Source organism: Pseudopipra pipra, chromosome 2 (genome assembly GCF_036250125.1).
Source record: "Pseudopipra pipra isolate bDixPip1 chromosome 2, bDixPip1.hap1, whole genome shotgun sequence".
Classification (NCBI taxonomy): domain Eukaryota; kingdom Metazoa; phylum Chordata; class Aves; order Passeriformes; family Pipridae; genus Pseudopipra; species Pseudopipra pipra.
The window spans coordinates 90,782,461-90,795,819 of record NC_087550.1 but is presented as its reverse complement, the minus strand read 5'-3'; the positions used below and the strand labels follow the sequence as shown (position 1 = coordinate 90,795,819).

Below are 13,359 nucleotides of genomic sequence, written 5' to 3'. Positions count from 1 at the left end.
TGACACGTGCATCTTCTCTGTGCTCCTATCTGCCATGCCAGAGCTGCAGTACACCTCCCGGCTGTGCTGTTTGTATCAAAGAGGAAGCAGTTGGACACGTATCATTGGTCATTCAAATAACTATTTTATTTGGGGGGGGGGGGCAGGTAGGAAGAGAAATGCAGCCAGAGAAAACATGCTTGTCTCACATTCATCACATACAACCAAAGAGACTACGCTGACCTATATTTTCATTTAACTCCTGCAGTCAAATGCATATTCTCTACAGACTGGTGTATACACAAGATGTTTTCAAAAAACAAGACTATTTTTTACACCTGCTTGCACAACCACCAACTCCTGATCTACTCATGAAACACAAGTAGCTGGTTGTCTAAATAATATCAGTATTTAAAATAAACACTACCAGTGCCAGATGCCTTATATGTATATCCTCCAAATACATGAATGACCAGCACCTTTTTAAACTGGAAAGAAATGAGGAGGGTTACATCAGTTAGTGACTGCATCTGCTAAGAATTCTACAACATATATTGTAAAAATCCACATTATTTTAAGAGGAATCACATACTTCTTACATTCTTTCAGCTCTCCCCTAAAAGTCTGAGCTATTAAAAGGTATTAAAACAGCTGATGCTGATACCAAATTACTACCTAAACTCACTGTAATATGCAATTTTTTTAATTCCTGGATTAAGCAGGATTTTCTATCTTGATACTTGTTGATATTGATCTAATTCATATTTGATTATGCCGAGCTGCAAACTTCCAGGGCAACCCCTGCACGAGAAAAAGAAAAAACCGACAAAGCAGAGTGGATAAATCACGAATAGGAGGCCAGGAAGCTTCCTGCCCAGGAAGGCTACAAACTCTTTGAGAGGACATGTAATACTGCAGTCTCAAAATCAAACAACCCCCACCCCCTACCCAAAAACCCACACGTATCTGTTGTTCAGACTGATAATTAAGCACCAAAATAAGTGCAAGCTGTGTCCAATCACACTCTGCTAGCTGAAAGAGGCTCACAACAAAGGTACCATACCACCAAGATAGCCCCAGTTTTTTTAAGCATTCCTATTCAAGAACCATGTGTGAAAGGTGAAGTATTCAAACTCTGTTTTATACCAATTCCCTGATTTTTCCTTTTGCATTACAGCAAGGAAATGGATCTCATAATCTTTCTTGTTCTCTTTATTTAAGGGTTTAGAAGCTGGCTATGTAAGTATATGTATAAATATCCCTAAATCCCACATAGGAGAAGCAACAAAGGTCCTGATTTATGCTTAGGACAGCTCTAACCAGCTCAAAAACTCTTACAAATGTATCCTGAAAGACCTGCATTACCAATTATAACTGCCAATAGACAAGCAGAAACCAAACTATATGTACCAAGGTTGTTCATAAACTCTAAGTATCTCTAGGGAAAGGTAAGGATTAGGCTTCAGCCTTAGGTAATACTTAACTAAGCATGCTTCTCAGGCCATGGTTTGAGCATGAGATAATTATTTTGGTTTCCTTAATAGGATACTTTATTATTCAAATTATAGATTTCATTTTTAGAAACATCTTAGCATCTATAGCTAATTACTTTTCTTCAGAATTTTATAAACTAGTATTTTGTACATACATTCTAATAATTGGTTCCATTTGAACTTCAGCCTTTTTCTGATTGATAATTTAATGTTTTGTTTGTAAAAACTGCACAACAACAGTCTTTTCCATTAAATATAAAATCAGCTCAGAGTCTTTGAGGATGACCTCAGTGGTTAACAACTCATCAGCCCAAGCAGCTCCTTCCCAAATTTATTTTTCCTATTGCATCTTTATGTAAAACATTTTAATGGCAAAGACATATATGATCCACCGAATCATACCAGTTCTTCCAAACCTCTTTACTCAAGTCTGAGCTTTTTATTTAATACTTGTGGATTTTACAACTGTGAAAAATGACAACAGAAAGCATCTTAATATACTCTTTACAGTAATCTAGTAATCTGCACATGTAAATTACTGAGAATGCACACCCCCACTGCAAAAAGCCATTCACAGATGCCTTTTGGAGAAGTGAAAACCACATACTCCAATGAATTAACTGCCACAGAAGGATGTAACACTAACTCAGTATCAGAGAAACACTAGGGAGAGACAGCTGGTTACCACTCGTAGCTAAGACAACTAAGTTTAAAATAAGCAAATAAATCTCACAGTTAAACAGTTTGAGAAGACTTGCTTTGGGGCGAGATGTAACAGAAAATGGACTGTAGCAGGGGCTACAGACAGTCAGGTAAGGCAGACTTAGCCCACTGGCAATTCAAAGTTAAAGGCTGACTGCAATCCTTATTAGAGTTCCTGTTCTGGTAAATTATTCATTCTTCCTTAGTCTGAAGAAATGTCTGAGTTGATAGGATCACTACTTCCCAAGAACACAGTTCCCCAAACCACCTGATTTTTAATTCCAAGTTAACCATCAGAAAAGCAGTTGAAGCAGTTTTTGCCTGAACCACCAGAAATTTTGCTTTAGGTTGACAACAAGAAGAGAAACGTTAACACATCTTTGGTTCCACCACAGCACACAGCAGCTCTAGCTGCAGGCTCTGCTATTACTGCTGTTAGAAAGATAACTAGGTATTCCAAAATCTCATCATACCCAAATAAAATTTGGCAACAGCCTACCTTCTGAGGTTTTTAGCAGTGATTTTCTTCCTTTCATGTCTCATATCCATTTGATGGTGCCTTATTCTACTTATTTTAATCATGCCAATTCAGTGCCAGATTACAAATGAAAATGCAATAGAAACATTGAAGGCCCTGTAACAGTAGTCAAAACAAAGATTTCCTATGGCAGCTGTCAAATTAATGACATCTCCAAAGCTATCTAAGTACAGTATCTGGGCAGAAATCCAATTATGTCAATTCTGTCTGAATACTCCAAAAGACAGTCCTATTGGGGTTAGAAGTAGAAATAATTTTAAGTGCAGATTAGCTACATAAGCAGCTCCACTCTTGAAACCAGAACAAGGGACCAAAAACCTAAAGGCATGACATTTATCTGGACACAAGGGAGAGGAAAAAAAGAACTGTTAGACATCTGGCAAAAGGTCAAAGCCAATTACCTTGTCCAAATTTTCCCCCCAAGATAATAGCTTCTAGGTTCACTTCTTTGAAAAAAGACACATTGACTCAAAGTAATTACAAATATTTCTGCTTACTTCGACATCCTCCACTATCATTTTGTTTGTTTCAAAACTTCTTTTTCCCAATAAAACATTAACAGCAGTAGTATAACATGCCAACTCCTCAGAAGCAGGAAATAAATTTATCTAAAATATACATAAAAGAAAATAATATTCTCCCTCATTTTGACAAAGGGTATTCAGGGCTTTTAATTCAAGAGTACAATATGTCACTGACTTTGCTGCTTTCCTTAAGCCGTTTCAACTGCTGATTTTCCTTTCACCTTGCAAGTGTCTGTCTTAGTGCTTAATTATGTGGCAAATTCAGTTTGCTGAACCGTGCCATAGGATTCTGTTTATTTGTTGTTTTAAAACAGACAAGGATCAACGTAGAAGGGGGTCAGAAACAGTCTTTTAATTCAACTAAGAAAAAAATACAAGGATTTTTTTTTTCTTTCTTTCCAGGCATATTAAAATAACTGTTCTTGAAACTACAGATGAACATAAGTTTATCTGGTTTTTAAATTAAACTACTCAAGATATGAAATTAAAATAGATATTATTTTAATTAAATAATAATAAAGATATTATGAAATTAAAATAAAAACTGCACATCCCAAGTAACTGGAGCAATATATACTGGTATATACATTCTACCTAGAAACATATCTCTATTATGAGTAAACCTTTAAGTAAATATAAATATATTATAAATGAATGATGATGAATAATAGCAGACTGATTAGACAAAGCTTCTAATCCTGATATGTCTGCAGAATGGAGAATGCTTTCAAAAGTGAGGATATAACTCACTTCACATATATCATAAGTGCTTCTGCTATCAACATGATATAAAATTCAAGAGAATGTCAAGCATTCATTATGAATTAGCCCATATTTAGGATTACTCCAGGCTTGTGCTTCTTTCACCAAGACTCACATAGTTAGAGGTGAGTGTTTCCTGTTCCTGTTTGATTGGGTTTTTTTCCTGATCACAGTCATAAAGGATACTCAGAAAAGTCTGAAAATAAGAACTCTTTTTGGTCAAAATGTGGTATGTTCTAGAATGTACAGCTAATTCAAAAAGAAACTTAAAAGCCCCCAGATAATACACAAATGCAGGGTTGCACTCCAGAACTCAAGATATCCTTAATTCAAAATCAGTGCCAACGAAGAGCAGCTAACATCTTCATCTGCTCAGGGCACTTAATTTCAAAATCCTTTTTAGAGGTATTCACAGAGACCCCTTTGCAAGGCAGTAGTTTTGGATATTATCAGTTTGGACCAAATTCAAATCAGTAACCCACAGTGTTTTTCTGCTGTTAAAGCATAACTTTCAATATCAAACACAATAATTTTAACCAAACTTGTTATTAATATACTTTACTGTATTTACTTACAATGAAAATAATAGTTTATTTAAAATAGTTTCCAACTGATTCATGCAGTCAATGAGGCTGTCAGAAACATTTTGACAAAGCCTAGAAAAAAATTCTTGAGCTACAATTTTGCACTTTTTTAAAGTTTAAGGATATATACAAGGAATCTATTTGTTTCCAGTTCTTTATTATACGAGACTTCATTTTTGCATTTACTCTCTAGAACACACTGAGCACAGTACCATGAATCCTCCTTCATGTCACACAGGCACTGCAAATCCAATTATTACTCTATTAGGTCTCATTTAAATCCCTACCGTAGGAAAATAAACTGAACAAAATGAGTATCGGCACATTTTTCAACCACCTTTACAGTATGACATAGCTAGCAATCACAGCTTAATAAAATTTCATTTACAAGAAAGGTAGCTCTGAATTTTCTTTGTCTGCCAGGCATTTCAGAAAGACTTGGGAAATGCCTCTTCTTCCCACCATCCCTTGAAGAAGCTGGTTGGCCATTGCTATTTCATGCTTCTCAAACACCAGTGCCTTCTGCCTGTGGCACAGAAGTGTTCCTGTCTCAATGCTCAAAACATATGTAGACCCTACTAATAACCACCAAGCAAATTCAACATTTACTCAAATGGTGTCCCAGTTGTTGAATTCTTGTTTGTTAGGTGCTGTTTTCTTTTGTTTGTTGTTTTCCAAAGATTTCCTGGGTAAGGAATCCTTTGACACAGGGTGACACCAGGCTGGAAAGCAGCGAGGGGAGATCAAAACAAAAACCCCACTAATCTGAAGGATACTGAAAAAATGATGGTATTTTTAAAAACAAGCTCCTATCCTATCTGGATGTAAAAAACTATCATTGCTAAATATTGCAAAGTAAATTTGCACAACTTTCAGAAGCTCTGAATGCTTCACCACTTCAGTGCACTTCATTTATGGATATATATTAACGTGCCCCTCTACCTTCATTACAGTCTTTACAAATCTCATCCCACTACCCAAAAACTGATGTTTATAGATGTCCAGGTCTGTCCTTCATTATGGGAATAGATAACCCAAAGAAAACAAATAAATAATCCCTCATTTGTAGTTAGCACTCATCACAGTCAAAGCTCTCCTTGAAGGATACGCAAAAGCCTTGCTGAACAGTTCTTTCTTAATAGCTGACCTGACTAAATCATCTTCCTCATTCAGGCTAGAAATCAAAATGTCATGATGACATTTAAACACATGATCTGTTGTTAAAAATCAAAAGCCAGAAAAACATATGCTGTCCACTTTCAAACATACTCCCCAAACACTGTTTCTAGGACAGATAGGTTCAAAGTGTCAAGAACAGACTTTTAAATATTTCAGTCATTTCATTAAGCAATTTTAGTTACAATTTTATTAAATTTTGTCCTTTACATGCCTACTGACAACCTGAGAAACAGGTAAGTTCCAGGCTGAGGGAGAGAGGATACTGATTGAGGAAAGGAGGGCAATTAAGCAATTCCAAGGTTCATACTCCAATTCCACAATTAAAATCCGAAGATCTAGGCAAGAGCTTTCTCTGTGTGGAGGAGATCATAAAGACAACAGCATTGATGGTTGGTTTTTTTCTTTCTGCTAGAAAAGGAAACAAAAGAGGGAGGTATTTTCCCATGCATATTACTCACATGGGCTTTTCTAGTGTATTTCCATAGGGTTTTTTCTGCATGCTCTTTAAAATGCCTTTAAGGACCTTAAGGAACAGAAATCTCACTAACAGAAACATGAAGATACCAGCTTCATGATCCAAACGTCTTTGCCCAGAAACGAAGCTAAGAATATCATCTCTGAGTTTTTTAAAACTAATAAAGATCTGAAAATTGTACTTCTAAATCATAGTTAACTTTAAAGGAGGTGGAAGGATATCTCCTTTCTGCGGGATTTTAATTAGATTTGTTTTCTTTGTAATCTAACATTCCTTTCAATAGGCTACGATGGCAAATATGGGTCCTTTAACAAGAACACATCCTCTAGAGAAGTTACACCTCTCAAACTGCAAAAGAGCACAAACACCCCACATTGCTTGAGAACCCAAAGTCTATTGCCGTGAAGCCTAAGAGTAACAATCTCAGAAACTCACTGTCAATTGCTAAAGCATACACACAATTTTTCTTCAAACAAATCAGTTATAGCAACCTTTCATTTAGGTCAGTGATATCACAGATGCCACAAGTGTTTTCTTCTTGAGAAATATAAAGTAACAGTTCCCAGTAAAATTAAGTGTTTTCAAAAATAGAACCTATATACAGACTATGAACATAGCAAGTGCTTAAATTATAGCTACTGTATTTTTAGAAGCACTAGGTACCTTAAGAAAGCAGTACAACAAGCTTCACATTCTTAGCACATTTGACATATGGTGGAAAAAAAAAATCACTCCAGGAAGACATCCTGTTCAAACAGGATTCAAAATTCTGGTGATGGTCCAACAGTCAGAAGTAAACATACCCCAGTGAAACAATATCAAGGACAGAAAGCCTGATGCATCATCTAGTACTGGTTCTGTCCCCATAAATGGGTGTACCACTCATTTCTTTGCCAAAAAAAATTATTCTCACCTTATGCTTTATTAACTTGTAGTAACTTTACATGTGCAAACTTAGTTGTTCAACTAGAATTACCCTTATGCTTCCTGCTGATGACAGGCCTTAATGAGCTCAGGCAAGGTCAATCAATATTCAACATCCCAAAATATACCTGAAACAAAGCAATTCAGGCCTGTTTATTTTTCTTAAAGACATGTTACTATCTCGCTTTTTGAAATGCAAAGGTAAGAAAGGACAGAAAAACCCCCACCCTCCAGAGTACACACCCACAGAAATTCCTATCATGTGTTTTTACACTTATTGCTGATCAGTAACAAAGTTTTAAACAAGATAGTGTCACACTTACAAACCGTAAGAATAAATGTTACACACTTTGTTTCAGCTTTGCCACCTAAAAAAACTGACTGGCTTCACCAGAGAAACATGACTCCCCTTTTCTGCAGAATACAATGCGATGAGAGCTTCAAATTAGCACACTGGGCCTGAGAACCAAACTCAAAGCTGTCACAGAGCAAAAACACCTCCTGTTTGAATAAAGCTTCAGATTCTCGAAGGAAGAATCACCTCAAAGGAGGGCAGAATTGTTTCTTTGTCCAGCCTTTCAATGTACCCACAGGCAAAAAAACCTTCTCTTTCCTTTCAATGTTCTCCTTGGAGCGGAGAGGAAGGAAGACTGTCTGGACCTGCTACTTGAAGACAACTTACGCAGGCAAGCAGAAGAGTAGGTAATCCCAACATAAACACCACCTTTAAAAAGTCACTGGCACACGTTAGTCAAGTTTATGACGTCAAATTAAAGAATAAGCCATCAGACTAATACACACACATCCACAAACTTTGAAAGACATCTTGTATACCTATACAAAAACTTTACTGAAAAATGGAATGAGAGCCTCAAAAATCAATCATAAGACTTCTGTGATTCTCAGCAGGGCAGGATTTTCCCCACAGCTCCAATGACTGAGTCAGGCTAATTACCGCCAAATGTTATGAAACAGTTCTTCACTAAAAAAGAACCAACCCAAAACAAAAAAATCCAACCACATGCATCTATCATTTCAAAGAAAACTTGCAGAACTAGAAGTATGTGTAAATTGATGGCCTAAGGGCAGCAAGAGTTCTGCTTCAGGTCTACAGAGCTTCTCCAAACAGTACCAACATGTAAATGAGAGTACGAATCTACCACGGATATATTTTGATTGCTAGACCATGCTATCACATCTTCATTAGTGTCATTACCTGCAATATCTAGCTTAAAGCTTTGATGAACATGCAATCACAACTTAATTTCATTTCAGAGGGATCTGCCACATTGCTCCTTGCTGGTGTCTTCAAAGCGAGAGCTTGGATAGCAGATGTAGTCTTTTAGAAAGGGTCTGGCAAAGACTCCATGCCTTGTGTACAATACAGATTGGGAGACTGGTGTGACAACTCACATGAGAAGGTTGAGCAGTCAAAAGCAGAGAAAGAAGCAGGACAAGAACAGCTGAAACATAAAACTAACAAAATTGAAACCGATGCAGAAAGTTTTTAAGCAATTAGCAATTCCCTGCACAGACAGGGAAGGAAAAATACGAACAGAAGAGCTATGCAGAGTTTAGTTTTCTCAAGCTGATGACAAACAACCATCAATTATTACAGTATTCAGAACAATTTGACAGAAAATAAGGGTTAGGTAGTAATAGCTTCGGTGCAGACATTGCTTTTGATACACTGAAATTTCAGAGATAATACATTCAAGAAAATTTATACACAATAAAGGAAACACAGTCCATCTACACTGAGTTTTACACTAGAAGATCTCAGGTTTTAGCTAGGGTTTTGCCTTTGACAGCTTAAACTGTAATCCTGAAAGATAAAATACTAATGAATTAGAGCCAGTCTTTCAGAAGGGAAGAACTGGGGAAATGTTTGTTGCTAATTTAGATCCAAGTCAGAGACACACGATGAAAAGGTTTAGCATACAGGGATTCTTCAAATGGTTCGCTATGTGTTCCATTTTGTGACTGTCTCTTATTTAGGTTTCTTTATATGAATATACACAGGATTTCTAAAAAAAGTGGAAGAAGAGATTCCAAACAAATGTATGAAGAAAGAGGACTAACAAATAAAGTGTAGTAATACTCCTCTTAAACCATTTCAAAATCAGTTTCTATATGGATGGCAATTTGAGAAGCGTATTACCATTCTGACACAGAACCTTACGCTTTGAGATTGTTTTGTGTGTAAAGCAGGTAAAGCTAAAAACTCTAAAATGTCTTTTTATTTTATTCCTACCAAAACACACAGAAATTGCATTTCAGAAGTGCCAAATTCCTGATCTCGAATAAACATTACACTGAATACATGCTTAATGTTACATACAGTGTTACCGAATTTCAAAAGCAAAGAACAATGACTTATTATTATTATTATTGTGGCTGTTTTATTTATACTCTCGAACTCTTAAAGTGGAATACATATATGAACTGAGGTTTTGTATAAAAAAAGTTTGCTGACATTATTTTGAAAGAATCCTTTGTCTCAGAAAGAATAAGGTCATTTGGAAATATTTCACGCACCAAGAAAAAAACCCAAAACTAACATTCAGAAAGAAAGGATATAGTTTTCACCTCCTTCAAAACTCCATGAATTTCCCAACAGCTGCCCACTGTCCCCCACAAAAGGACATGCTATCAGCATCACAAAGCTCCCATCCTGTATCCATTCATGCCGCTGACCATGTCCTTTCACCAAAGAGCTGCCCCATGGCCTGGAGCAGGGTGGCACACACACAGATCCCAAGTGCAGCTCCTGGCCCTCCTGCCTGCCACCTGCAAGAACCAGAGTTCCTGCTCCTTGACTCTCACAAGAAGATTCATCCTTGTCAAACTAATTAATCAATTAACACAGACCTAATGTATCAGTATTTTCCAGTAAGAATGAAAACATTTTTCCACCAGAAGGCTATGTGAGAACATCAGAAATGTTGGTAATTATAAACACATGTAAAAACTGCTGCTTTACATCACTGAAGACAACTCCTTCGCCATCACATTTTTGTTACAAGTGGAGTACACAACATATGCTTTCATTCAAGGTCAGAAATGGCAATTAACTGGCACACAGCAAGTTAAATCGAACCATGGAGATGATCTAACAAGGAAGAAACACAGAATCTTATCAAAAGCCTTGGGGTTTCATACAAGAGCATAAAGGCTGTGGGTTGGAAGTGGTTATGAACAATTACTGTATCCAGGTACAACACTTTTTAAAAGAAAAAACTGGGGAAAGGATTTAGTAGAGTAATATGATTTCCCCTGTGAACACTCTCTTATTGCTACAGGAAGACAGAATTAATTTTAACAAATTCTACCAGCAAAGCAAATACTGTGGCAAAATACTAATCATTCAAATTACCTCACAAGTAGGTCCCCCCCTCTTTCTATGTAAAGAAAATTTCAAAATTAATTGTCTTTGATTCTGGAGAAAATTCACAGAATTTGTGTAAGCTTACATGAACACAACTGATCGTAATAAGGAACTACCTTATTAGTTTGCCCTCTGCAAGGAGGAGATGCTTTTTCTAACTAAAACCTGACACAATTTCCCCAAACATCTTTTCTGCATTTAAAAAGTTTTCATAAAGTCTCCAGGATTAAAAATAACCCTGGTACAAATACCTTCAGTAATGCTTCCTCAGCTTTTACTAACCAACAAAAGCTTAAAAAAATCTACTCGAAGTACGATCAATACAGAACCTTTTAAGGAGACACAGCATACATATAAAAAAACAGTTAAACAATACATAAGAATTAAGTTCAGGCATTAGTCTGAAAGAGAGGTTTAGGCACAAAAAGGGTTGGAAATGAAGAATTGAAAATGATAACACTTGCCAGTAGCAAAAGGATGCTCAGTATTTCTTACCAAAGGATACTCTAATTAAACCTACGTCCTGAGGACCTCACTGCCACCGTTCAAGCTCGCTTGGCCCTGGCAGATGAACCTTAAGATTAAAGGGTGGGTCCAGTTCCGCGCATACTGTGTCTCACCTAACAAATCCACTGCGCAGGCTTGAAGGTTTTACCCACATTTGTAAAGCCCTGTAGCGATGGGTAAGGGTCGAAACAGCAGGTGAAAGGTGCTGGAACATCAGAACCATGCTTGATAATCAGAACCATGCTTGATAATCAGAACCATGCTTGATACTGCAGATAGTGGATGTCCTGAGCGTCACTCTGCCCTAATCGCGCTTGTAACAAATGTGGGTAGAGCCCTTCCCAAATCTTCATTCGCGAAGCCTAGCCATGAATTTCTTATCTCCCAGAATAAACTGACAGTCCAGCTGAAATTAGTGCATATTTTGAAACATAAATTACACCTACACCTTGCTGCATTAGGATGGTGGCTCAGAAGTAAGCACACAATCCCTCCAGCAGAATGTACTTCAAAGCTTCCCCCCTCCTCTGCCTACAGAGCTCGGCAATAGATAAAATTGAGAATGTGGTTTTCATTCATTTCTTCCAGGCACTCTAAAATTCACACATGCACCTCAGAGTGGCTTGAAATCTGGCATACCATATGGCAGTACACTTGTCATTTCCAGAAATATGTTGAATATGGGTTCCAGAGATATAAAGCCCTAATAAAAAATAAAGAAAAACAAAACAAAACCAAAACTCCTGAAGCCAACAAATTCTCCTCAAACACCACTAGCTTTATACTGCGCACAACTGGAGAGCCTGGGCTTTGATCAGGCTTCAAAGAACCTCTTCATTTGCCTCAGAAAATAAATCTGATGCATTTGCTTGTGCAGGCTTATTTCCCTACTGTTTTGCAACTCCGTAAAGTTATTTACACTTGCCTTAAGTGAGACTGAAGTAGAAATGATACATCAACATCAATAGTAGAATTTTACAAACACGTTGCACTTGGAGCACAAAGTGCATGATTTACAAGCTGCAAAACAGCAAAGAATCAGGATCAAGAATTTTATGGCTATTCCAGTGTGAACCAACTGAAGAAGAAATAATTACTTATTACCATTCCTGCATACAAAATTTAATGGTGCACATGATGAAGTAACATTCAAAAAAATAACAGAAGAATTAGCAAACAGATTTCTTTTAAACCTGAAAAAGAAATAAGGCTCTCCTGCTGGTCGAAATAATCACGGTCTCTCTAAGCTCAGCAAATTAGAGTGAAATTTCAAAAAAAATTGGCGGAGCTGAACTAAACATCTTGCTGTTGCCAAAATGAATGAGTCCTGTGCCGTAGGTAGAAAGCAACTAATTCATCCTTCTATGATAGTTTTTACTTTCCAGAGATGTCTATTTTCTACTATTTGCAATCTGAGATGAAATGATCTTTCTTCTCTAAGACAGAAAACTCAGATTAGCAAACTGAAATCAAACAACATTACATGACCAGAATGAATTTCCTCCTTTCTTTTTCCTTTCAAGGATGGAACCCCAGATCGTGTTATTTTCTGACTTAGATACAGAGAACCATTTACCTTTTTTGCTGGTACACTCAGCTTTACCTTATTGTCTTTTAACCTCATATCGCCTCTTGAAACTAAGTTATCCTAACACACACCTTCTTACCCCTAGGATGAAAACTAACGCATGATATTGTGTTTTTAAACACACATAGAAATCAGGAAAGTAATTTTACTCAAGAGGGGTGGATCCTATAGTCTCTAACAAACTTCACATGTGCATATTCCATAGCGAAATTTGTTTAGGAGACAGTGTACATACACCATTCATCCATAATGGGGTTGTGACTTGGAAAAGATGGCAAGGAAGTACAGAGGATTCTGCAACCAGATCTTCTGCAATCCAGACCTTCTGCAAAATTTCTGTGTATAAGGAAGAAAATCAAGAGCATTTCCTCCCTAACTGAGAGAGAATACTTGCAAGCACCTAAAACAATTCATGGCAGCATCAACTAGGATACGTCACATAGCACAAACACTGTTCCACTGTACTAATAAATCATGTTCATCCAAGACCAGGATCCATTCAGCTGCTCCAGCTGATGAGTGTTTCAGCCATGCAGAGACAAGACTACCACATACCTGCCACTCACATCTCCTAACGATGACAGTGTATCTGCTCATTGCTGCTAGAGGCAGTGGGCTTTGAGAAAGCCAGGGCTTTTTCCCCAGGCGTAACAAGCACAGAGCTGTCAGCCGCTGGTGTTGCCATCTAGGGAAGCTATTCCTAGAAAAGCGAGAAA

The 13,359-nt window shown here is 37.2% G+C and overlaps 1 protein-coding gene across 3 annotated transcripts in view; it reads right to left on the bottom strand.

The window, feature by feature from the left end:
- NCK2 (NCK adaptor protein 2) overlaps window positions 1–13,359 on the bottom strand; it is an 84,003-nt gene that overhangs the window by 56,497 nt on the left and 14,147 nt on the right. The window contains exon 2 of one of the 3 annotated variants that reach the window (XM_064646373.1): window positions 13,199–13,343. The exons of the other annotated variants lie outside the window; for them this stretch is intronic. The gene's annotated coding sequence lies outside the window, so the exon portion shown is untranslated. The remainder of the gene's footprint in view (window positions 1–13,198; window positions 13,344–13,359) is intronic. 3 annotated transcript variants of the gene reach the window in all.